Source organism: Arvicola amphibius, chromosome 15 (genome assembly GCF_903992535.2).
Source record: "Arvicola amphibius chromosome 15, mArvAmp1.2, whole genome shotgun sequence".
In the NCBI taxonomy this organism is placed as follows: Eukaryota; Metazoa; Chordata; class Mammalia; order Rodentia; family Cricetidae; genus Arvicola; species Arvicola amphibius.
Genome location: NC_052061.1, coordinates 7,881,473 through 7,903,825, shown reverse-complemented (window position 1 = coordinate 7,903,825; position 22,353 = coordinate 7,881,473). Strand labels below are relative to the sequence as shown.

Sequence of the window (22,353 nt, the reverse complement as noted above, 5' to 3'; positions counted from 1 at the left end):
CCAAATTGCTCACTTGGAATGAGCCCTGGAAAATGAGCCTCGCTCCCCGCTGCCCTGTTGTTGACCTCACGGTGCCCTGTGTGAGTGCTTTAGCCTCCATGGTGCTCAGGCTTGCCAAGGTTGCCCCATCTGCCTTCCGGAATGCCCTCTCTTTCCACCGTGGCTTTTGGGTCACAGGAAGTCACCGTGTTCATTACTTCCATTTGTTGGTGTCAAAGTGTTTCGGAATACATGGCATGTCAAATGTGGGCTTCATATTAAACGTTCAGATATGAGAGGGCAAGCTTACAGAACCAAATGTTTGCTTCTGTTTGGTCCCGTCCCACACTAACGTTTCACCTCACATCCCCAAGGCCCTTCAACAGAATTAACATTCCGGGGTGGGGCGCAGCTTTGTCTGAGAGTTAACGGTGCTCAATAAATACTTGTCGACTTATTAGTCGATGGTACCAAACTAACCTGGCCCCTTCCTACTTTAAGAAGCCCTTGAGTCCTGCCCTCCCCTTGACTTTCTGTCTGTGATGTACAGGGCTGTTGAAATCATCCCAATTCCTTTGTCCAGTCCAGAAACGTGTCCCACAGCACCTACTTCGTCCCGTATCCCACATTGCCCCATGACTCTGGCAAAGGGCCAGGTAAGGTAGCCATGATCATGGCAGGCACTTGGTAGGGGTAAGAAAATAAGGCTGAGAGCCGATGGTACTGGGCCATATATGGTCAACATTATTATGAATATCCATGCTTCTGAGAGGAGAACCCTGTCAATGGTCAGGACAGAGAGGGCTACAGAAGGTCTTGGTTAGATCTAGAATTAACAGGGCCGAGGATGCACCCAGGAAGGAACGTGCAAAACCCTGTTGTGGGGTGAAGGTTCGGCCATGTCACTTGGTGTTCAGGTTATGGACGCAGACCCAGCAAAGCTCCAGAGATAAAACTACCAAAGATAAAGCTGCTTTAGCCAGGAGGAGCACATAGAGTGGAGAAGCTCAGTGTTTCTGCTAGGGGTGGGCTTAGATCCCCAAGACTAACTCTAGACCCCACTGACCTGAGTCACCAGGCCATCGGAACAGTGCGGCCACACCGGGAATATTTAACTGGAGAAGTAGGTCACTTGTGCTAGGCAAATGCACGCGAGAGAGGCAAACAGCGCAAGGGCACCATGCCCGCGTTGCACACAGAGATCTTGGGGAGCACGGGGTGGAACTTAGGGACATGGTGGAGATTACAGATCCACGGTGCCACAGGAAGTAGAGCCACAGCACCACGGGGGCAGAGCCCCTGGGCAGGACTACAGCACTATGGAGACAGCCACACCGGCAAAAGGCTGGTCCGCAGTACCGCGTGTCTTTTAAGCACGAACAGGCATGGCATTGTCTGCTCTGCTCTGCACCATCTGCTCCGCACTGGGCGAGTGACTCTCCAGACCTTCCGCCAAAGAGGATCAGCAGGGAGCCCCTAAGCAAGAGGAGAGAGAGCATCATACGTTAGCCATCCACACAGATTCAAACTATACTGAGAGATGGCTTCATGGTTAAGAGCACTGGCTGCTCTTCCAGAGGACCTGGGTTGAATTCCCAGCATTCGGACGGTGACGCTGAACTTTCTGGAACTCCAGTTCCAGGGGTCACATACCCCCTTCTGGTCTTGGTAGGCACCAGACACACATGAGGTGCACAGACACACATTCAGGCAAAACACCCATTCTCATAAAATATAAATAATCCATCTGAGATGTCGCCACACCCCTAGAGTGGTGGTTGTCATTTTAGCCACAGCGATGACAGAGCGTCTAGCAGTGTGCAACTGTGTTGGGCCTTCTGGGTTGCTGATGAGAAGCCCATGGCACAGATGCTCTCACACGTAGACAGACTGTTTCTAAATATTTATTTATTTGCAATGCTGAGAATCGTACCCCGCCTTATGCACCCAAGGCAGGCACGTGACCTCAGCCACATCCCTAGCCCTGTAACTTCCTATAAAACTTGACGCAGTGCCCTGGGGAGCACCCTGCTGCAGAGTGGTGGGATCACTGCATGTGGAATGCAGCACACCTCCCCCTCCAGGGCCCTGCTATAAGCTCATGCACAGCAGTAGGCTGTGGGCGATTGATGAATTTCTAGGTTCCTCTGTTTCCCTTCTGCAAGGCGGGGCTGCTCATGGCCCTAACAGCGCAGAGTTGCTTGAAGGGAAAATGCCTGAAAGCCAGCATGATCCATGGCGCTTGCTCAGGCGTGTTGACTCTCACTGTGGACAGTAACCTGGCTTTTTGATCCTGAGTACTGTTGCTGTTGTTTGTTTGGGTTTGTTTTTTGGCGCTGGGTGGTAGGGTAGTTCAGTGGGGAGAATAACTTCTGTCTTCATGTTATTGTATAAAAGGAGATGATTTTTGGTCCTAAATAATGAAGCGAAGGTACCAGCTCGAAAGTCCGTATCTTACCAGCTGGCAGGCTTCGGTTGCCTTCAGTCCCCTCAATACCAAGAAAGGATGAACCTGGAGGAGGGACTGCATCTACAAGGCCCGTTCAAGCGGATAACAGATATGTGAAGGGAGGCTGGTTCACATGTATGTGCCCCATGTGTGCTTGTTGGATCCCTTTGGACTGGGCTTACTGATGGTTGTGAGCCATTATGTAGGTGCTGGGACTCGAACCTAGATCCCTTGCAAGAATAACAAGTGCTCTTAAGTACTGAGCCATCTCTCCAGCCCCAGGAGGCCGCTTCTTAACTATTCTAGAAGCTACCAACGTTGGTTTTAGAGTGAAGTAGATGGACAAACTGGCACCCAAGTTTAAATTTTTCAACTTCGTAAAAGACCAGAGGAGGCTTTTCAGTGAAGGAGTCTGGAGACAACATTCAGAAATGACGCTTCACAAGGGGAAGGAAAAGAAGGAAGAACGAGTCATCAGCCCTGGGCCTCAAGTGGCTGAAGGAGAGAATGTATTTGGTGTCTGCCACATCTTTGCATCCTTCAATGACACCTTTGTCCATGTTGCCGGTCTTCTTGGCAAGGAAACCATCTGCCGGGTGACTGGTAGAATGAAGGTAAAGTCCTCTCCTTACACAGCCATGTTGGCTGCCAGGACGTGACCCAGAGGTGCAAGGAGCTGGGTATCATTGCCCTGCATATCAAACTCCGTGCCACAGGAGGAAACCAAGGCCCCTGGACCTGAGGTCCAGTCAGCCCCCGGAGCTCTTGCTCCGGGTGGATTGAGGATGTCAATCCCCACTCTCTCTGACAGCACCTGGAGAGTAGAGGTCGTCGTGGTTGCCATCTGTGAACAGGACTTCTCAAATTATTTTTTGTTAATAAATTACTTTGTATAAGCTAGAGGGGGAAAGGGGGAAAGGAGGAGAGGGGGAGAGGGAAAGGGGGAGAGACCGACCAGAGGAGCCAGCCAGGCGGTGGTGGCGCACACCCTTAATCCCAGCACTTGGAGAAGCAGAGGCAGGCAGATCTCTGTGAGTTCGAGGCCATTCTGGTCTACAGAGCGAGTTCAAGGACAACCAGGATTCTTACGCTGTCTCGAAAAACAAACAAAAAACCTAAAACCAAACAAACAAAGAGCAAAATCCCAAAACAAACAAAATACCAGACACCCACCCCCCCCCCAAAAAAAAATCAAAGGAAGCCCTGTGTCAATGAAATGCAGCTTGTGAAGTCTCCACGGAATCGTTTTTTTCTAGTGTCAAGCCCATGTTTCTGCTGGGCTTCTGGCAAAGACGCTAAATGTGCTGTAATCAACGTGTCCTTGGTCTCCTCGTCTTCGTTAAGTCACCAGAGTAAGGGGTTGGGATACAGGGGTTGACGTTTCATCACAGTTTTTTAATTGTTACTGTTCTTTTTTTAGTCTTTTCTTGTTTTTGCCATCCAGACGCCTGCTGGGGGAGTTCTCTTCTTCCTAGAGGGTTAAAACCAGTAACGCTGAAGTGCCTTTGAAAGCCGCCATCAAGGCGAATGTGGAGTGAGTTCGGGCTTGCTAACTGCCACTGGCAGCTTGCATTTAAGCAAGCATGACTTTGATTTAAGAATCTGACTCAATGGGTAATCTATCCACGGCAGGAGGTGATGTATATACACTGTTTCCACCAGACACACCAAGCTCTTCTGCAGCGTGTTTATTTCTGAGTGGTTATGTACTTAATAAATAATGCGTTTCAGTGGGTATTATTTTCATTTCGGTGTTTAATACCTCCGCAGTCTGTCTCGGATTCAGGGTTGAATGGCACCTCGTAAATTACAAGCCCGATATTAGCCGCTCCGTCCTTGCATCTTAATTATTGGGTTGAAAAGAAAGGGCAGACTTTTTATAAGCATTCATATTTTCTGTTTACAAGGCTTTTACTGACGTCTAATAAATTTAATTACCTCTAATAAGAAGAGGAAATGAAGTTCTATTTAGCAAATTCATAGCTTTGAAACGCATCTTGTAGCTTTACGAGGACCACAAGCTCCAGGAAGGCGAAAGCTATTTAACGGCTGCTACTGGGTTCAGCTAACTGCGAAACTGGTCAATTATTTTTGTTTCCATTTATTGCTCAACCTCCAGGGTAAACTGGGGGCTATCTAAGGAAGCTGTCTCTCAGGAACTATAAGTTTCACACCCACACCCCACACGGCCGCGGCACCGTCCTGTATTAAAGGGACAATTTTCAAAAATAATTTTAAATTTGGAAATTGGCCGTGTCTTGACCTATTTCCTTTAGAGAGCGCCGATCCTTTCCGCCTGCTCTGTTTTCTTCCTGCTATGGGCCCACTGTTCCTCAGCAGTAGTCAAGGCAGGAGAGAAGAGGAATTCTGGAGCAGGTGCCAAGATTATTGCCAAGATGTGAGCCACCGCTGCCTCCCACAGGGCACCCCATCAGGGGTGGGCCGCTGGGGCTCCCAGTAAGAAGTCTGAAAAGGTTGAAAGACTTTTTATAGGGCATCAGATAGTTCATTTGGGTTTATTTGTGGGTCGAATACCTTCCCAAATAGTACTCCATACACTTCTAGATTTCTTTTTATTGTCTCCTACACAGGAAAACACACAGGAAACCCAGGGAGGACTCTGTCTTCAAAATGGAAAAATAGTCAGGCATGGTGGTGAACCCCTATGATCCTCTCACTGGAAAGGCCAAGGCAAGAAGATCCCAAATCCTATCCAGCCTGGGCTACATAGAGAGTTCCAGACAAGCCTGGGCTACGGAATGATGCTCTGTGATGTGGGTATCTCTTTGAGTGGTTTTGCATTCTGGGTGCTAACGAGAGGCTGTGGGAGGCTGGTCATCTCTTCGATGGCCCTCCGGTCGTGAGCCCCTTTCTGAGTGACAGTCAGTGGCTTGGGGTTGACCTCAGCTCAACAAGGTCATTGCCTCACTCTCCTCCCTGCAGCTGCCTTAGGATCCTGCCTCCCTCTGACTTGCCAGCGCTTCCTCTGTGCTCCGGATGACTTCCTCTAGGACATAACTGCCTGCTGCCTTCCGTCTTGATTCTTCTAGACCATCATCCATAGCATTGACCCTGACTGGCTTCTCAGTCAAGGGTCAACTCCAAAGCAGCCTCTCATCTCACACCTGTCTCTGTGTCAGCATCCCAAACTCCTGGCTCTGCTCAGGCAGCACTTCGCTTCCCCAGATAAACCTGTTGCTTGCAGCTTCCCCGACACCTGCAATGGCAGACAGAGGAGGGCTGGCCTTATAGGTGACAGTGACGATGGCTAGACCCCCTGGCTGGGTTGCATGATCTACACTGGAAGCAAGAAAGCCACGCTAGCCGGGCGGTGGTGGCGCACGCCTTTAATCCCAGCACTCGGGAGGCAGAGGCAGGCAGATCTCTGTGAGTTCGAGACCAGCCTGGTCTACAAGAGCTAGCTCCAGGACAGGCTCTAAAGCTGCAGAGAAACCCTGTCTCGAAAAACCAAAAAAAAAAAAAAAAAAAGCCACGCTAAGGAAGACAGTCCTCAAGCATATTTTATGACCATTTCAATTTCCGCTTTTGTGAATTGCTTGTTTGTATCCTTTGTCACTCAAAAATATTCATTTTCATTGATTTGTGGGAGCTTTTTGCATATTTGCACATCATTCCTCTGTTGAATACTGTCTTTCCATGCTGCCTGCATTATTTTTATCATATATATGATAACATGATATCTCTTATTACATACAAGTATTTCTTTCTGGGTTTTTTTTGGGGGGGGGGTTGAGACAGGGTTTCTCTGTGTAACAGCCCTAGCTCTCCTGGAACTCACTCTGTAGGCGAAGCTGGCCTTGAACTCACAGAGATCCGCCTGCCTCTGCCTCCTGAGTGTTGGGATTAAAAGCGTGCACCACCACCGCCTGACTCAAGCATGTGATTTTTGAAGTCAGAGTTCTTAGTATTTCTATCATTGCATCCCATTTCTATCTTACGAGTGCTCCACACAAATTGTTTTTTGTGAGGGGAAAAAAAAAAAAAACCTTGTTTTTTCTTCTGCTGTTTTTGGTTTTATGATTTTACCTTCCTGTCTCTAATTCATCAGACATCTTGGTGAATGGGCAGAGGAAACATTTCTACATCCTCCACCAATCTGTTGCCTGAACCCTGTCAGAAGCAAACCAAGCCTCTCAAATCCACTTGAGAATCCATCTTCTTTTCTGAACCAATGTTCTTTTTTATATTACTTACTTATTTTTATTTCACGGGCATTAGTGTTTTGCCTGCACGTATGTCTGTGTGAGCGTCAAATGCCCTGGAACCGGAGTTACAGACAGCTGTGAGCTGCCATGTGGGTGCTGGGTATTGAACCTGGGTCTCCTGAGGAGTAGACAGTGCTCTTAACTGCTGAACCAACTCTCTGACCCAAGAATCCATCTTTTTAGCACTCCAAACCTAAATTTTATGGAAGTTGATGGTTTGCACTGAACGCCTGCATCTTCTCAGGGCGCGCTGATGAGCACTCACGGAGAACAGCAAGCGAGAGGGATGTCTGTGGACAGGCACCAGGGTGCCAGGGAGCTTTGCCCAAACAGTCTGACAGTGTGCAGAGGGGCGGAGCCTGTCACACAGACCCATCATCTGAGAAGTCCTACGACACCTCACTGTTGCGCGCCCGCACATGTTGCTAACTGCAACCGTTCTGCATAGGCAGGGGCTTCTGCCTGTCCCGTTTGCTGTCTTTGCCACCTAGAAGAGCAGGTGGCATACAGGAAGCATTCGTCACGCGCTTACAGGGTGAGTGAAGGGAGTGTTCTTAAAACGAATGAAGTTCCTGGGAAAACAGTGGAATGAGCTCAGAGAAGGAAACACAAGGCATGAGGGGATAAATAGGAGAGAAATTTTATATATAAAATTATATGTAAATATATATTATACATAATATATATAATTATACATACATATATACATGCATATATGTATGCATGTTTGTACACACACACACACACACACAAGAAATGAGGCTGCTGGACACACTGGTGAGACCCAGCAAGTATCATCCTTGGGAGCTGTAAATCTGTTGTCCGAATGAGCATTTGTTTACGATGCCAGAGACAAACCTGCTAGAGAGAGTTCCCTCTCTCAGTGGGACAGGGAAGGGACTTGCTGCCTTCAGGACACTCATCTGTCCCGGGTTACAGGTGGATTCCGAGCATTTGCTTGTCTCAGCCACCATGTGAGGTAGCTGGCGTGTTCCTTAGGGGACAAGAAGCAACAAGATCCTGCAAGAATCAAAGCTGCCGTCCACCAGGACTTGCAGCTCTCTGCCTTCTGAGCAGAAGGTAGGTGTGTATTGCGAGCTGGGTCAAAGATTCTTGAGCATAAATGTTGTGTGCCTTGCGACTCGGAAAGTATTGGGGTGCTGGTGCGAGACCTCAGGAACCCCTGAAGGATATGATGAACTGCAAACACACCCTGATAGACAAGAAGCCTGAGTCAGGATCCTGGAGCTACTCACTGCACAGCACAGCCTAACCCCATCCCAACCTGGGCCCTGGCTAGAACTAGATTCCTAGGGAAAAAAGAAAGGAAGCCAGGTTTCCAACTACAAAATATCGTCTTTCCTTTAACACTTTTCCAATTCTCGGTGCTTATTTGATGGGGGTGGGGTGAGGGGGAGGTCATGCCATGGCCCAGGTATGGGCATCAGAGGACAGCTTGTGAAAGTCTCTTCTCTTCTTCCACAGTGTGGGTTCCAGGGCATGGACTTGGTCCTCAGACTTGGCAGCAAGCTCCCTTTGCCTGCTGAGCCCTCTCCAGGATCCCCCTCCTTTCTTTTTTTTTTTAAGTATACAGATTCAGTGGAATTAAACACATTCACAAAAGCTGTGCAACCATTAGCACTGTATATCTTTAGAACTTTGCATCCTTAGGCAGAAACTTTATACCCATAGAACGTGACTTCCTTGTTGCTGCCCCAACCCAGCCCCTGGAGACCATGGCTCTGCCCTTTGTCTCTAAGAGTTAAGATGGCTCACTGGGTATCTGTCCCTTTGCATTGGACATAGTTCACTTAGCATCATGCCTTCGGGATTCAGCCGCGTAGCAGGTATCAGACATCATTCCTTTTGAAGGCCGCATAGTATTCCACAGTGTATATGTGCTATGCCTTGTTCATTCTGTTACCTGCAAGTGAGCACTTGGTAACTCCTAGGCTGCTGTCAAGAACGCACTCTAAAGCATGTGTGTGCAAACATTGGCTGCTCTCCTTCCAGTTCTTTTGCGTGTATAGTAGGACTTAGAATTGCTAGGTCACATGGTGATCCTGTGTTGGCTGGGGGTCCAGCAGAATGCTGTTCCTGCTGCAGCACACAGGGTTCTGACATGTCTGCTTCTCTCCAGCACTTGCCCTCCAACTTATTTTGTTTGTCTGATTGCTTTAAATACCACCCGCCCTGCTGCTGCCAAGGGAAACAACATTTTGGTGGCTGTTTCTCCCCATATGTTTTTTTTTGTGTGTGTTGGTCGGTTGGTTGGTTGCTTGATTGCTTGGTCTTTTCTTTGCAAAGTGCATATGAAGCCATAACTGTCACTCTCCCCACAGCCCCCCACCATCCCCACTGGCTAACTGACTATCACCCTAATATAAAAGAGGTGGAGTTGCTAAGTTGTGGCCCAGAGGATTTGGTCTCTTCCCCGGTTCTTCACGTGTCACCTGACCCTTTCCCAAACCCCTCCTTATGACCCCTCTTCCAGCCAAAGTACTCATTTATACTAACAAGAGCAAGCTAGAAATATGCCTGAGCCATTAGCCAAACAGTGTGGTAATTAAAATTGTTTTTGTGTGACTATTTGGGTCTGGGTGGCCAGAAAATGAAAGAATGGTCTCCGTTTACACCCCACCCTCAGCCACACCCCAAGTCATGGATGTCTGCCTATAGCATTGCTGTATGGTTACTGTATTTGATGTAGGCACTCCTATTTAAATGGTACAATTACACAGCTGCTAGAGAAGCCATAAAACCTCAAAAGATGTTACTGGCACTAGGAGTGACATCGGCCCTAGCATCTAACAACACACATGGCACTGCAAGAGTAGGGTGGGGGATATCTGCCCAGCCGGGCCCCAACCACTCCACCTCCATCTTCAGAGAAGGCATCTGTTAGCCCTGAGCGACAACCAGAGGCACCACAACTCTTTGGCAGCGCCCCCTGGAACATGGATGAGGGAGCAGCTGTTTGTCCTCACCGGGGGTCCAGGATGCAGATCTGTGGCTGATGGAAAGGAGATGACAGCAGATGTAGCGTCCAGCTCTATAACTTTGCTGGACCTTCCTAGGAGGAGCTGGAGCTGTGGGTCTGAGGGAATGGGACAGGGTGATTGCCTCTCACAGTGGGGTTGTGTGTTGGCACAGGCAACGCAAGACTGTTGCCCCACCTCTTCGCTCCTCCTCTCTTGCTTCTCGCTTTGCTTTTTAGCCCCTTCCTAGCTCCAGTGGGCTCTGCCTCCTGTCATGGAGGAGCACTTTTTCTTTGAGGTCCCTGCCATGCAGGGAGGACAATGGCCTTGATGAATGATCTGACAGCTCTCCTTATAGCCCCTGTGTACAGTGGCTCAGGGCACATATGGAACTTGGGTTCCCTCCATCCAAAAGCTATTGTCCTATAGCTGGCCCTTCTCTCTCCTCCCACTTTGCTGCAAAAGAAGCTAGATAATGGGGCTGGAGAGATGGCTCAGAGGTTAAGAGCATTGCCTGCTCTTCTAAAGGTCTTGAGTTCAACTCCCAGCAACCACATGGTGGCTCACAACCATCTGTAATGAGGTCTGGTGCCCTCTTCTGGCCTGCAGGCATACACACAGACAGAATATTGTATACATAATAAATAAATAAATATTTTTTTAAAAAAGAAGCTAGATGATTCTGTCAGAGAGGAAGCTACCTCCTGAAGGCCCCACTTGCGTTGTCCCCAGCTCAAAGGCTGTTGACCCTTTGTGGGGGCAAATTTTCTAAGAGTCAATTGCCAGGGTAACAATTTCTGCATCGAGGCCAGCCACTGGCCAACTTTCCCAAGTGTCTGATGTGTAGTATGGGATTCTGGATGATTCCATTTCCCAGTGCAGGGGTGGGGGTGGGGGTGGGAGGGTACTCACTTCAGGATGAGTGCCAAGTGGCACCTCCCAAAGTAGACTGTGTCTCAAAGGCCACCCACAGAGCTGCCAAGAGTCCAGAAATGCTGGACCTTGGTTCCCTGTGGGCCCGTCCATCTTCAGCCTCCAGAATGGGCTGTCTCCCACATAACTACCTGGAGATGGCAGCCGGGGATATCAGATTGCATGCAAGGACATTCCTGCAGGAGTTCATCGGCCATTGCTCAAGAAATCCAAGGCCTTTGAAAATTCAACTCTGAATTCAAGGCTAAGCAGAAAGAGGAGATGCAATGGAAAACACACTATACTTTGTCATCAAAGGATAACTCAGAACAGGAGACCAGAGCCACTAAGCTGCCATCTCAGAGGATATTTGCTCCAGAACTTTGGAGCAGAAACTTGGAACTCAGAGCCGGAGGGATCTAGAAAATGAACTGTCCAGTATCTCCACTTCTGAGAAAGGAGGCTGAGATCCTCATCAGCCCTCTGACTGGTCCAAGGTCCCCCAGAGTGTGAAGAACAAAAGGAGCTCCAAATTCTGATTCATTAATGTGTGCCACCCCTTAGGGTGGGGACCAGTAGGGCCTGAGCGTTTAGAAGAATCAGAATGGTTCTTGTCCCCTGATCCCCTGCCTTACAGTGGTTGAAAGTACTTGGGTACTCTTGGGCCTCTGAAGACCCAGGACTGGATCACTTCAACGGGACACACGCTCACTCGGAGGCTGGGCCTTCTGCTTCATTACCTACCTACCTGTCTCTGCCCTTCAACCCACCAGCAATTTCCAGACACCCACCTCTGGTCTATGCTCGGTCCTGCCTCCAGTTTTGAACTAGCTTCCAGAACCTTCTTGGAATCTGCATACATGGTAGGCCCTTCTCTGCACTACGTCACCTTCCAGAAGAACAAAGATTTGGATTTGGCTTTGGTCTCACAAGGAAGTCTGCACCTCCTTATGTTTCTCTTGACCCATTAGACTCCGCCTTCCTGTTTGCTTGGGGGCGGGCGTCATTTGAGCTGTTTGGGGGATTCTTTCTTCCCCACCAGCGTCCAGCCTGCAGGCTGGGCATACATAGCTGATGCCGAAATGGATTCGCCATGGGTAAAGATGAAGAGAACTCCAACGTTTTCCAAGCAAAGCCTTCTAGTCTGGTGTCCTGGGGTTTAGCTGGTGGCTGCACCGTTGGGGAAAAAAAGAGGGACAGGGAGGGATGGAGATGAAGGGTCTAATGAGCTCAGTGCCTGAGATGGTCAGTTACGCTCCCAGTCACACGGCCACGTCCCCAAGATGGATCACACGATTGAAAAGTGAGCCGAGAAACACTCTGCCTCTTCGTCATTTATTAAGACCTAGAGAAAATGGATCGGGTTTGGAGCTCTTGGGGGTCAGCACGGAGCTCCATTCCTTTCTAGCTGGGAGGTGGCAGGCCTGGAAAGGCTGGCGAACTGTCCCCAAGCTGTTAACCAGCACGCTGAGAGGCTGAGAAAGTGGGGGGGGGGGGATACACATTAGGGAATGAAGTTTGCTGTCTGACACCAGCGGCCACCGAGGTGAAGGAGCGGTGACAACTGATGATTTCTCAAGGGCGTTTTGTTTGCAGATGGCTTTCAAGTGATTTAGGCAGGTCGTTAGCGGATCGATACTTTTCTCCGGAGTCCCTGAAACCCACATCTCGGCTTAATAGTTGGACCCAGCAGTTATATCCAGAGAACAACTGTGCCCAGTGGTGGAACCAGCTTGTAATGGTAGCTGCCACCTGATGGCCTACTAGGTGCCAGACACTGCATGACCATCTTGTGTGTTTATAACTACCGGTTTGCCTCAGATTCAGAGGAGTCAAGTATCTGTGCTAGTGTCTTTAAATGGAACTGTCTAAACTGCTATATCCCCCTGCAATGGACTATATTTTCCAAAGCCTGTTCCTCATCTGTTAAATGTGAAAGTCCTTCTCTTCTCAGTGCCATAGGAACCTTGTTAAAATGAGGAAGTGATATTGTTTGGGTTTTGTTAATGTAGCTGTTTCCTTGCAAGATACTGGCTGATGGTGCTATGTCTGGTTGAATAAGAATGTGCTATCAGTGCGGAACTACGCCAAACCACTGAGCAGGCTAGGATCACACAGAAGGTGTCCAGGGTCTGGAGCCAGGCAGCTATACCACCACCGCTGCCAACAAGCACTCGGCAGCCTTGGGTAAGCGAGTCACTGTGCTGCTTGAATCTGAAATGCCTACACAGGTTTGTGTTCTGAGCTCTTGCTTCCTAGACAGCAGCGCTACCTGAGAAGGCCATGGAGCCTTCAGGAGATAGGGCCTAGGTCACTAGGGACAGGTGTTTCAAGGTTATCTTTTGTCAAGGTGAACTAATCAGAGCTCCCACCACAGCAGACTGAAATATCAGGATCCAGGAACTAAACTAAAGCCCTCTTCCACCCTTAAGCTGCTGCCATCAGGTATAACAGTGGCAGGGATATAAAGGCCAACCCCCCCACCAGCCTACAGTTCTATGGAAAAGGTGAAGTTGGTAACAGTGCCCACCTGATGTGTGCCTGAGAGATTAATGAGGTCACACATACAAGTATACAAGTGCACAGTGATTGCTGGCTCTTTTCTGTTTTTTAAAGTGTGTGTGTGTATGTGTGTAAGAGAGAGAGAGAGAGAGAGAGAGAGAGAGAGAGACAGAGAGAGAGAGAGAACTGTATCTGTGTGGTGTGCGCTGTGCCCACAGGGGCCAGAAGAGCGCATCAATGCTCCCCTGGAGCTGGAGTTGCAGGCGATTGTGAGCCATCCCAACAAGGGAGCTGGGTCACACATTCTGGGCCTTTGTAAGATCAGTGTGTGCTCTTAACCATTGAGCTTCCCTTCCATCCCCTTTCAATGTTTTTTATTATTGCCATCTTTTTAGAAGCGGGGAATGAAATCATGGCCAGAATTTCATAGGCCAAAGGTGGAGTTAAAGAGTTATGAGCGCTGTGTAGTAGACATCGGGAAGACACGTTCCTGATATTATTGAATGTTAAACAGAGGCACAAGGAAGGAAAGGAGACAAACTCCTGGGAGATGGTAATAAAAGAGGTGACTGTTGCCAAGAAGAGCATTGGAATGGGGTCAGCAGACCCAAGTCCCCTCCAGGCTTAGCCACTAGCTACCTTCAGGACCTGGCCAGGCACAAACTCCTTGGGAATCAGTCCCTTCAACCATAAAATAAGAAGGTTGACTGGAGTCCATGTCTAACGACAGTTTTTTAAACAAATGTCTACAAAGCACTCGTGTGCCAGGCCCTGGGGACGTATGAAAGGAAAGCAACTGTCACGCATTTTATGAGGAGGGCACAGACAGGAAGTAGCCTAACAGAGAAGATAATCGTCCGCGGTGGCCAGAGCCCCCGTGCGCTGAAATGGAGGGCAGCAGGAAGGCCGGTGGATAGTGACGGCCTCTCTGAGGAAGCAACCTTTGCGCTGATGCTGAGAAAGGTCGGATCTGTGGGAGAGCATGGTAGGTGTAACCCTGGCACCAGACAGGAGAAGAGAATGAAGACCTAGGTGGCAGGTGGGCATGGTACGGCCGAGAGAAAAGATGGGTACAGAGAAGCAATGAGCCGGTCACCCAGGGCCGGTGTGCAGGGATGGTGCCTGGGTTTCTGTCAGAGCCTGTGAGAAGGCTTAGAGGGGGCGTAAGTGTGATGCGTCCTCATTGCTGCTCACAGCGTTCCATGGCTGTGACAAGAGTTGGCACAACTCCGCTTGCAGGAGGGAGGGTTTATCTTGGCTCATAACGTCAGTCTGTGCTGCCTGGCTCCACTGTCCCTGGACTTGGGGTGGGGCCAGGCTGCTCACCACCTGGTCGGATTCTGGTGGGAACAAGGTTTATCTTCAAAGGAATATCTGGAGTACCACTTCCTCCCACCTGGCCCCACCTCCCAGAGTTCTCACCACCTCTCATTGGTCCACTCAGCCAAGAACGCCAAAGGAGTTATCCATTACCAGCTCTGAGATTCCAACATCCAGTCATTTCCCCTAAAGCCAACTCTGTGGACCATTACAGCCCCGGGGACCCAGCTTTCAATAAGAGTCTTTGGGGGGGCATGCACAAAGAACAAACTATAGCCATCTGTTTTTTAAATGGCCACACAGTCCAGCTGTGGATGAGGATCAGCAGCTTGCAACCAGAGAGCCACCGCTGTAGGGGTGCAGTTCTCAGCTGGAGACTGCAGCAGGGACGGAGAGGCACGTGAACCAAGATACTGGCTGTGGAGAAGGTCCAGAGCATGGAAATATCAGTCTGGGAAGGCCGTAGTGAGCCCTCCCCTCCACTCAGACGCAACCCTCTAGACCTTACTAGGCTACAAGGTAGTTAGGCACCTGGAGAATCTCAGCTCAGCAACTTATATCATAGCTTACAGCCACTTCCAGTAGCGCCAGCTGTGGGTCACTGTGACTTGCTTGGGAGTCTTTGGTTTCAGGACCCAGTTCAAGTATCAAATGCAGTGTTAGTTCAGATGCTTACATGAGACGGGCCAGGTACGCTAGGTACCCCTAGGTACTAGAGAGCATCAAGGTTAGCTTCCCACGAGGAAGAGGCTGATCACCTGAGCCCATTCTCTCTGTCTGCTCCTTTTAGTCCAACCGCCAAGTTCTTGCTGGCGGATGAATCCGGGTCCCCCCCACCCCCGCCCCTTTCTTTGTTCTCTCTCTTCTGCTCCAGGCTCGGGTCTCCAGGGCCTCTGGGAAGGTCAAGTGCTGGTTGCCTTCTTTGGTTTTCAGACATCAAAAAATGGTTCCCCGGGTGAACAATGGCCTGACCATCTGCGAGATGTTAACTGTGTAAGGAATGTAACGCGAAGGGCTTTTAAAAACACTACGAGAGATTTTATTGTAACTAATCGTGATGGATGGCGAGTGTGGTCACACTTGGGTCGTAAATCTTTGTGCCAAGCCTGGGACTAAAAAAAAAGCCAACGAACTCTGGAGTTCAGAGAGCCTTGTCCTCAGCCATGAGCAAATCACATGGGAAAAATCTTGGGACCTCATTTGCATCTGTGTCCTTCTTTGGTGAAGTCATTGGCCACTTCCGCTTGAGTGATAGGCTCCCAGGGTGACATCCTCTCACCTTGGTTCCCAGGAGTGGGCTCCGAGGCAGACTGAAAGGGAAGGGGCTAGACAGAGCCAAGGACGCCGCCTCCTCGCCCCCACCCCCCCAACACACACACTCACTCTTCTCTCATTTAATTAAAGAGAAAAAACAGTCACAGATCAGGGCAGGCTCTCAAAGGAAAAGTTCCCGGGTAAATGCTGCTCTAACTAGCCATGTTCGTTGCTTTAGAACCATCTGAGCTCTTGTGTTGTTGGCCAAGGCACTTTCCTCACGAAGTTTGTTGATGAGTCCGTTAAGGTTTTATGGCCATTGCTGAGGGAGCAGGAAGGCTGCACAAAACTCGGCACCTTCCGCTACTCCAAGACTCCTCCGTCTTCTGTTAAATGGGTGTAATAGCAGCTAGTAAATGGATTTGCGTGATGCCGCTTATATCTCAAAGCACTTGGTAGGAGGTTAGGATATACTATTTTGACTCAATTGGAATTTGAAAAATAATTCAAACAATATACCAGGCATCAATTTTTTTTTTCTTTCCTGGAGAGACAGCATCAAGAAAAAGTGAGGAGGGGGCAAAGAAGTGTGAACACTGTGAGGGTCTCACTTTCAAGGTATAAGTGTATCTTGACTTCTGGTCCCACTGGCTTCCTTCCACTTCAAAAGCAGAAACAATGAGAGCACCCAGAACTCAGCTCTTTAGATGTGTGGGTACCATACCCCAGCACAAATGAGTTCCTCTAAATATCATGTGCTAAAGCAGCATCCCAAAGCCATCCCTAAGTGACTTTGGGATAGACATGATTAAATCAGGAGGATGGAGTCCTCTTGAATAGGATTAGCGTGCTCCAGATAGCTGCCTGCCTCTTTTGTGACCTGGGGACCAAGAAAGAAGGTGACATTGAATTTGCCAGGACCCTGAGCTTTCCGGCCTCCAGATCAGTAAGCAATAAGTCTGCGGTAAAGGCTCCAGTGTGGCCGTGTCGAACCTCCAGAATGGAGGGGACTGTGGCAAATGCTCACTTTGGAAGAGATGCTTAGAGATAATGTCCCTATGGGTAGTTTTCAGCTGTTTCCCTCTGTAGGGTACTGTACAGACTCCCGACTCAGAACTTTACTGATGGCACTTTGCCATCTTCAAGGCAAGGGGGTCAGTGCCTCCAGGTCACAGAAAGCCCCACTGAGCAGGGTGGATGCCATGGCCTCTCCAGGTGTCTTTCTGATGTGTCACCAGACAGAACCAGGCTGAAAGTCATAGAGAACTGGCTTGAGCCCACATCTGCTGAACCCTTCTTCTTCTAGTGTGGGGGTGTTTTCCTCTTCTCAGGGTTCCTCCATGTCTGAGGATGGTAAGACAGAACCACCCTGGGACTACTCTCACTTCCATTTCCTCAGTTTCCCGAAATGCTTTTACAGTTTGGGGGCCAATTCTGCAAACCTGGGGGAGATGATTGCACTCTGGTCTCGGTTTTAAAGCTATTCTCTGGAGCTGTTTGATACTTTTCAAAGTTGTTAAAGTCAACCTTGGGACTAGAAGAAAATACTTTATACAAATATTCTGTAGCAAGTTTTGAAGAATATATTCTTCCTGGACAGGGAATAGAGCACATCATGTATAAATCAATCTTACACGACTCAGTATTTAACACCTTGGAATACTTTTATGGTGGGTTGTTTAAATAGCAATAATTTGTTTTAATTTTCTGACACAGCATCTAGATATGTAGGCCAGGCTGGCCTGAACTCATGGTCTTTCTGTCTCAGCCTTCCAGGTGCTGGAGTCTTGGGTCAGTACTGAGATACCTGGAGCTATCTTTTAGCCCTATCTGAGAATTTGAAAGTGTCCACATATCTGCATGGCTTTTTATTTAGGGGTTGGTCTATTTCTAGATGATGTCAGCAATGTTTAGTTTTTCTATTCTTTTGTGCCTTAGGCTTATTTGATTCTCCTTCATTCCCTTTGGTTGTATGAGTTATAGTTACTGCCTTGCTTTCATTAAAAATAATTAGTACATTTCCTGCTTTTGTTCTGTTAGTGGCAACCTCTAAGTTCTTCGGATGTGTCTTGGGTTGGTTTTCTCTGATACCATAAATCAGCATTTATCAAACCTTCCCATGTGTATAATGGAAAATGTCTTGAATTTGTCTCTTTCCCTCATTAAATTGATTTTCTGCAGTATCTGCCTTGCTGTTTGTGTGAGTTTTTAACTCATCGAGTTCGTTTTCTCTCCACTCACTCTCCCCATATGTCGGTTGCTTCATTCTTGCGTGGCTCACTTCAGCTTCGGGATTCAGTGGCCCCTTGGACGTTATTGAAAAGACAAATCAGAAATTGCCTCCGGCTGCCATTTCTTGGAGAAACGTCCATATGGCGAGACTGCTTTCTGTGGTCTCCTAGTATCCTGTCCTCTGACCTACAGGGGCTCCTTACACGACGGGGCCCATCTGCACATCTTTCAGCTCCATCTGAACAGGGTCACTTTTAGGGGACCTTGTCAGTACCTTCTCTTACTTCCTGGTGAGGGATCATGAGTGGGTCCTCTGGACCCTCCCCGGTACCCACAGATCATGCTATGAGGAGCAGTGCTATTTGCCCTATAAGACAACACCCAACTCGGCACTGGATTTTCATTGCCTTCCAGGAAAAAAAAAAAATCATGTTAGTGTTGTTGATGAGTACATAGATGCTAACAACAGACTTTGGTGTTGAGGCTTTTTGTTTTCTTCCTTCTTTCCTTCCTTCCTTTCTTCCTTTCCCTCTTTCTTTCTTTCTTTCTTTCTTTCTTTCTTTCTTTCTTTCTTTCTTTCTTTCTTTCTTTCTCCCTTTCTCCCTTTCTGTTTCTCTCTTTTTCTCTTTCTCTCTTTCTCCCTTTCTCCCTTTCTCCCTCCCTCTCTCTCCCTCTCTCTTCTTTCTTTCTTTCTTTCTTTCTTTCTTTCTTTCTTTCTCTCAAAGCAAAGTATATCAGCAGAATCTGCAACTACGGTCTTATAATGATTCCCCAGCAATAACTGACTATGGATAAAAGTGAGTCTATGGTGCCTTGACCCCAAACAGTCTAGAGGTCCAAAAACAAAGCTTAGATCTATTAATGCATGGTTATGCAGTCCTCAAAATTAATGCAGGTATATTAGATGGCATGGTACTATTTTTATTATTAAGAATAACAAAACCTTGTCTGATCATTTTTAATAAAAATAATAGAGGACTTGAGATACATCTCACTGGTAGAGTGCTTGCCTAGCATGCCTGAAGTCCTCAGTTTAACTGCACAAAAATTACACAAATACAAAGGCACATAACTCAACATAACACACACACACACACACACACACACACACACACAAAAGTGTGTGCAAGTTAGGAGAGATAGACAGTAACATGGCAATATCCTCAATCGGATATTGATTATTGAGAGGATATTATTGAGGATAGTGATTATTGAGAGTCAAACATTTTTACCCACTTTGATTTCCTAAATTTTCCTTTCTTTCTTTTTTTTTCAATGCACACACTGTATTTTTACACCAAGAACAAGGGTTTCCTTTTTCCTTTCCCATCAGTTCTTTAGGGGATGTCTGGGAACCGGATTAAACAACTTCTCCTCGTGGCTATCTGTTGCCTTGTCAGCCCCCACCTCAAAGAAAGATCAAACTGAGAAACAGCTGGACATTCTGGTCCTATCATTAATGAGAGAATAAAAATGATACCCACCGTTAAAGCCCTGCTCGCCGTGCTGGCCAGGTGGCTCAGTAGTTAAGAGCATTTATTTTTGCAGAGGATAGGATTTGATTCCCAGCGCCCACACGACAGTCGGAACGATTCATACTTCCAGTTTCAGGGGATCCAGTATTTTCTAGGCACCAGACATGAGTGGAGTACACCTGTAGGCAAAATACTCACAAACAGAAAATAAACAATTCTTTAAAAAAAATTGGAACAAAATAAAACAAATCACCCTACTACCCGGAAGGTTCTGAAAAAACTTGAGTGAGCAGAAAGACGGGTGCAGGCCTCTTCCTGTCTGCATTGAAATTCTGGTGCGGATTTATCCATCACCTTTCTAGACTTGTAAGTCTAGAAAGTTCTGAAACTGTAAAGGGTCAAGGTCAGGTGGAGCTGGGCTGGGGTGGCTCGAGGTATCTCTTCCAGCAATGCCATCCGGAAAGTCCAACTGATATAGCTTGAAATAAGAGATGGTAGGAGTATTTACTTTATATTTATTTGTTTGGAGACAGGGTTTCTCTGTGTAGCCCTGGCTGTCCTAGAACTCACTGAGATCCCCCTGCCTCTCTGCCTCCTGAGTGCTGGGATGAAAGGCATGTGTCATCACTGCCTGACTTTTTATTTGTATTTATTCATTTATTGTAGGAGCATTTACAGCAGGGCAGTTGGCACCCGCTTCACTGCAGCAACGCCCCCCATCCCACCCCAGCTCATTTCTAAATACTTACCTGCACACCGTGGCCATCTTCGCACTGAGGTGATCTGTAAAGAAAGCAAATGGGAACAATGAAACCATCTTGCCCAAGGTCACATGATGACATAAAGCCAGAGTTGGTTTGGCAGATAGGTCTCCTTCCCTCCCCCACCAACTCTGCTTCCCACTGTCCCGCAACGACTCTGATACAAACAGCTCAGCTTAATCCTGGCCAGTGCTGAGCAGCGTGTTTATTTCAGTCAGGAGTGAGGCCCTCATTTCCAGAGCCTGAAGAAAAATGAACAGGTGCCCACAAACCTTATACTGCTTCCTGTGAATTCTCATAGAGCCTTCTGGTAATAAAGGTAATTAATCTACATGCGAAGCAGAACATTTCTCAGATAATTGTTTTTTTTTAAAGCTTAAATCCCTGTATTAAACAACACAATATTCTTACCATGTGTGCAATGATTTTGTTAATTAATTTGCTGCTAAAACAATATTTATTTTTCGCCTAAAAATCAGCTGAATATCAATGCCCAATCAATACAGTGTTGCCGGGAGGCATGCTTGCTTCGAATTTGCTTCACAAATCTGCTGCAGGTAATTTACACCCAGTCAATAAGACATGCTTCAAAAGCCACTTTTCCCTCCCAACAGGCAACCCTGGTCTAATTTACAATTGGATAAAAACTGGCAAACTATACACACCTGAGTTAAATGTAATTTGTAATAGGATTTTTTTTTTTTAAAGCAGGGAACGATTTGATTTTGTGTGTTCGCTATGCAAGCAATCCTCGGCTGTTTCTGGGAAGATCACTGGAAAACAAAAATTGCTTTGTTTTTCCTTTTAGGCATAATTTTTAGTTGTTGTTGTTGTTCTTTGGCGGGGGGGACCATTAGGGACAGTGAACAAAATGATCACTGTCTCTGCTACGTGCTTGCAGCCTCCCTGGGTAATAAATTGGGAAGGCGTTATTATTGCCTGGGCTCATTTTTTAAGGAAAAAAAAAAAAACCTGATTTAACTGTTTTTTTTATTCCAAGACAGATTTTCCCGTTTCTTCTATTTTGGAGGATCCAGAGAGGAAAGGGGGGGTCTGTCAGGATTTGGCTGAGTGAAAGACTTACAAATTAATCCCGGAGCCGGGAATCACATCAAAGGTTGAAATCTGTAATTAGCGATAGAAGCTGTAATTAACTTATTGGGAACCGAATACAGCGTGGGCCCTCTTCCTCGGTGGGGCGGTACCATTATTAGAAAATTCTCTAGGAAACGGGTCTCTCTCCGCTCTCACCCCTTTATCTCAGCCCCCTGGCTGCCAATTTGATTGGTTAAGTAGTTTGGACTGTGTGATCCTCTTTTTCTTTCGGATTGATGTGTTTATTACTTTTTGTGACAGTGGCTCCCAAGGCAGATGTTCAATAAAGGGGGGAAAAAAAAACCTGATACAGACCCAAGCCAGGAGAGAGGCAGTGGAGACTGAAGAAAATTGGGGGAAGTTCTCATAAGCATAGAGCTGTTATTGGAGATTTTGCTCCCAGCGTTTGTAGCGCTTGCGTTATTTACCCCTCCACAGGCGGAAACCTAGCGGGGAATTATTGAAAGCCGAGTTTCCTGAGTTTTAAATTGCACTTGTTTGGTGCGCATCATGGCAGCCGCGCGTCCAAGGCGAAGCTAAATTGAAGCTCCAAGCAGTGCGAGCCTTGGCTTCTCCGAGTCCCTCTCTCTGTTCTGCCTGGGATAAGAATGGACTTAGCTGCCAGGTAATTAGCTAGTGCTCCTTCGGTGGCATTGCAGAGCAGGGTCAGTCCTTGCCGAGGCTGTGACTGTGTCCCGGGCATTCCTGACTCTCCATTCCCTGCTCGCCTGCATAGCTTCCCTGGCTTCTCTCCCGGCTTGGTTGTGTCCCATAGATAAGGAACTGGGTCTGTCTCAGACGTCTACTTGTACGCTGGGAGCTTCGTGACAAACCTGTACAAGTCACTTTCTTCCAAAGCCTTCCTGTTTGTTTACACATTCTAGTCTATTCCATCCTTGATGTCAACACAGGGAATCAGAACCTTCTAGAGACAGCACATTCAACCAACATTTCCCTCAAAGGGGTGTCAAAGACATCACATCTCAAAATTTCCACCTGTTCTGAGAGGCAACTGCATCTCGTGTTGCCCCAGATGCCTTGACCTCAGACTTGTCCTTCCCCTCTTGGTCTGTGTCTTGTTTGCTTCAGCTCAGCATGAGGACACTTTTAAAGGATAAAACTCTGCAGCAGCCTGGCCTCAGGGAGCGGGGTGACTGCAGCAGCCTGGCC

At 47.7% G+C, this 22,353-nt stretch overlaps 1 pseudogene; it reads left to right on the top strand.

The window, feature by feature from the left end:
• The first annotated feature begins 2,859 nt into the window (after window positions 1-2,859).
• LOC119802217 lies at window positions 2,860-5,700 on the top strand (annotated as a pseudogene).
• Window positions 5,701-22,353: the final 16,653 nt, after the last annotated feature.